This window comes from Aplysia californica, unplaced genomic scaffold (assembly GCF_000002075.1).
Source record: "Aplysia californica isolate F4 #8 unplaced genomic scaffold, AplCal3.0 scaffold02251, whole genome shotgun sequence".
Classification (NCBI taxonomy): domain Eukaryota; kingdom Metazoa; phylum Mollusca; class Gastropoda; order Aplysiida; family Aplysiidae; genus Aplysia; species Aplysia californica.
The window spans coordinates 1-4,521 of NW_004799521.1; the positions used below are offsets into that span (position 1 = coordinate 1).

Genomic DNA, 4,521 nt, shown 5'->3' on the forward strand with positions numbered 1-4,521 from the left:
ACAGGCCTTAGGTCGTTCAAATGATTGTTCATATGGGACAGGAATTATTTCAGAGCATTTCCATGAGAGTGGTAGAGAATCGCTTTGAATCAAAACATAACGTTAGAATCAAATAAAACACGTAAGACTAAGAGCAGAGACACGCCCACTCAAATGTAAACAAACTTTTTAGCCACATTAAAAATGGCCGCCAACAAACTCAAATGTGACCTCTTTAACATTAACCACAAAAATTTCCTTGCTCTTGTCATTGTCTTCGTCTGTGTTGTTGTTGTTGTTGTTGTTGCTATCATCTGTGTGGTCATTTTGAATCGTCTCTTTGACAGTTGTCAGGAGAAATCGTGGTTGTCAAAGCGAGCGTAAAAAGAATTCAGTTTGTTTACTTTGATCCAGTTAGGAGTTAGAAACAGCTGTGTTAGTCAATCAAAAGGGAAGAGACAAATTGTGGTGAGTCAGAATAGAATAGAACTGTGACTACTGTGAACAAGAAAAACTTTATACAGAATCAGATAGACAATCGTAATGTGTTTCAACATAACTGTCCCAACTTAAGAATTAGCTGTATTAACCTTTCTCGTGCTCGTGCTCGTGCTGCAACAAAACAAACATTGTAAGAGACGTAATTGACGAAATGAACATCGACCTGTTGTGCATTACAGAAACTGGGCTTCGAACAGATGTCGATGAATAGCCAACATTCAACCACCCGGCCGGCTTTGAACTTAAATCGTTTTCACGTGGCTCGCGTGGAGGCGGAATTGCTTTTATTCATTGGCGAGGTTTACCATTTGCGATGGTCCATCGTATCGTACATTTGAATCAGCCTCTGCTTTCATCAGATCCGTGTGATCTGTATCTATCGACCACCACCTAACAAGAAAAATAAATTAACAAGTAAAGAATTTTTCTAAGAATTCCAAGATCTACTCTTTCAACTAGAGCAAGCTGCCTCCCCCTTTTACGTCATAGGGGCTTTCAACGTTCACTTTGATGTTCCATCTGCACCAGACACCTGACGCATTGTTTCTCAATTCTTGACGATCATAATCTTAAGATAATCAAAGAACCGACACATCGTAGACCTGCTGATTACCAACACTGCTGACCCACATGTTCTTAAACATCAGGTTCTAGAAAAGGCTATCTCTGACCATTCTTTTTTGATAGCCGACATCTCCAAACCGAAACAAGAAAGAAGAGGCACTTCGGGACGACGTGAGCAAAACACTGACAAGTCTATCATCCCTAAATGCAGACACATTTCATGACTCTCTGAAAGCGGCAATCGACCAACATGTGCCAATGGTAGAAAGAAAGGCTTGGAAAAACGTCTCAAATGTTCCCACTAAAGCGTTTTGTTATCAAAAGTACAGTCGTTGGTATAGAGCGTAAACAGGACAGGGGAGTTTACAAGCCTTGGGGTGCACCGGTGTTCGTGAATATTATTAGGTCGGATTTTATACCATTTAATTTTACATATTGAGGTCGATTGGTTAAGAACTCAAGAATCCAAGCTATAATGTTCTTGTTTATGTTCATGTTAATTAATTTGGAAACCATTATGTGCGGTTGGATTGTGTTGAATGCGGATGAAAAATCAGCAAAAAGTATCCTGTAGTAATTTCTTGGTGTGTCTATGTGTTTGTAGATGTTATCTAAGAACACGAGAATGGCATACTCCACGCCCCTCTTGGCTCGAGAGGCAAATTGCATGTTATCCTGTATGTCTTCTGTTGATTTTCTCAGTTCTTTCAAAACCAGTTTTTCTAAACATTTCATGAGGACTGGTGTTAAAGCGACAGGTCTTAGGTCGTTCAAATTTTGTATTGATTGTTTATATGGGACAGGAATTATTTCAGAGCATTTCCATGAGAGTGGTATTATTCGTTCTTTCAAAGACATATTGAAAATATCAGTATAAATGCAAGATAAATGAGTAGAACACATTTTAATAATTTTACTTTTTACTCCATCGAGTCTACTCGCATTGTGAGCTTTCAGACGATTGAACATGATCTTGACCTCTTTAACATTAACCACATTGTCTTCGTCTGTGTTGTTGTTGTTGTTGTTGTTGCTATCATCTGTGTGGTCATTTTGAATCGTCTCTTTGACAGTTGTCAGGAGAAATCGTGGTTGTCAAAGCGAGCGTAAAAAGAATTCAGTTTGTTTACATACTGACTTGGGTTCATGTCTTGTGTAGGAGTGTTGGTGCGTCTCCAACTATAGTTTTTAAACATTGCCACGTCATTTTTGTGTTGTTAGTAGTGAAATGTTGTTCTAACTTTTCTTTGTAAACATGCTTACACTCTCTTATCTTTTTCTTTAACATATTATTTGTTGTTTTTAATTTGTCTTTCAGTTTGAATGCCTTCTTCTTCTCATTTAATATTTCCTTTAACTCCTTGCTAACCCATAGCTTGTTATTTGGGTAGTAGATAATTTCTTTTTTAGATGAATATATGTGTGTGTACATATGCGTGTGTGTGCCCGTGAGCGCATGTATGCGCGTTTGTGTGTTTTAATGTGTGGCAATGGTGTCACGCCTACCCCCACCTCCCTAAAAAAGCACCAAAAAAAAGCAAAATTGAGAAATCCGAGGGTCTTGTACAGTTATCAGCGGTGTGTGAGTGTTGTGTTTGTGTTTGTGTGTGTGTGTGTGTGTGTGTGTGTGTGTGTGTGTGTGTGTGTGTGTGTTTGTGTGTGTGTGTGTGTGTTTGTGTGTGTGTGTGTGTGTGTGTGTGTAGACTAATATTAGCCATGGAACTTTTAATTCTTACCCTGGCCCTATTGAATTATTTTCGCCATGTTTACAGGTTTGTTGTGAACTCTAGATCACACCACCATATCCATGTGTCACCTTATGTCAACAACCAAGAGACCTATGTCCAACACACTGCGTGGGCCAGTCATACACCACAAGCTTTCAGAACTGTGTCGGACAAGCGAGGACACATGGACACCCTCAAACAGGGAAAACAACTAAGTACACGAAAGATCAGCTGTTAAACGTAAACAACCAAAGTCTGAGTGTACCATCAAACGTTCTAACTACTTTGATCCAGTTAGGAGTTAGAAACAGCTGTGTTAGTCAATCAAAAGTGAAGAGAGACAAGGAAACAGAGACAAATTGTGGTGAGTCAGAATAGAATAGAACTGTGACTACAGTGAACAAGAAAAACTTTATACAGAAGCAGATAGACAATCGTAATGTGTTTCAACATAACTGTCCCAACTTAAGAATTAGCTGTATTAACCTTTCTCGTGCTGCAACAAAACAAACATTGTAAGAGACGTAATTGACGAAATGAACATCGACCTGTTGTGCATTACAGAAACTGGGCTTCGAACAGATGTCGATGAATCTATCATAGCCAACATTCAACCACCCGGCTTTGAACTTAAATCGTTTTCACGTGGCTCGCGTGGAGGCGGAATTGCTTTTATTCATTGGCGAGGTTTACCATTAAAGTTCATCTGCGATGGTCCATCGTATCGTACATTTGAATCAGCCTCTGCTTTCATCAGATCCGTGTGATCTGTATCTATCGACCACCACCTAACAAGAAAAATAAATTAACATGTAAAGAATTTTTCTAAGAATTCCAAGATCTACTCTTTCAACTAGAGCAAGCTGCCTCCCCCTTTTACGTCATAGGGGCTTTCAACGTTCACTTTGATGTTCCATCTGCACCAGACACCTGACGCATTGTTTCTCAATTCTTGACGATCATAATCTTAAGATAATCAAAGGACCGACACATCGTAGACCTGCTGATTACCAACACTGCTGACCCACATGTTCTTAAACATCAGGTTCTAGAAAAGGCTATCTCTGACCATTCTTTTTTGATAGCCGACATCTCCAAACCGAAACAAGAAAGAAGAGGCACTTTGGGACGACGTGAGCAAAACACTGACAAGTCTATCATCCCTAAATGCAGACACATTTCATGACACTCTGAAAGCGGCAATCGACCAACATGTGCCAATGGTAGAAAGAAAGGCTTGGAAAAACGTCTCAAATGTTCCCACTAAAGCGTTTTGTTATCAAAAGTACAGTCGTTGGTATAGAGCGTAAACAGGACAGGGGAGTTTACAAGCCTTGGGGTGCACCGGTGTTCGTGAATATTATTAGGTCGGATTTTATACCATTTAATTTTACATATTGAGGTCGATTGGTTAAGAACTCAAGAATCCAAGCTATAATGTTCTTGTTTATGTTCATGTTAATTAATTTGGAAACCATTATGTGCGGTTGGATTGTGTTGAATGCGGATGAAAAATCAGCAAAAAGTATCCTGCAGTAATTTCTTGGTGTGTCTATGTGTTTGTAGATGTTATCTAAGAACACGAGAATGGCATACTCCACGCCCCTCTTGGCTCGAGAGGCAAATTGCATGTTATCCTGTATGTCTTCTGTTGATTTTCTCAGTTCTTTCAAAACCAGTTTTTCTAAACATTTCATGAGGACTGGTGTTAAAGCGACAGGTCTTAGGTCGTTCAAATTTTGTATTGATT

General features: G+C 39.3%; 1 long non-coding RNA gene across 1 annotated transcript; it reads left to right on the forward strand.

Moving 5' to 3' along the window:
- The first annotated feature begins 710 nt into the window (after positions 1–710).
- Positions 711–3,742, forward strand: LOC106014084. Its single transcript, XR_001185516.1, has 2 exons — positions 711–779; positions 3,459–3,742. It is a non-coding gene; the product is annotated as an uncharacterized LOC106014084 (long non-coding RNA).
- The last annotated feature ends 779 nt before the right edge of the window (positions 3,743–4,521 follow it).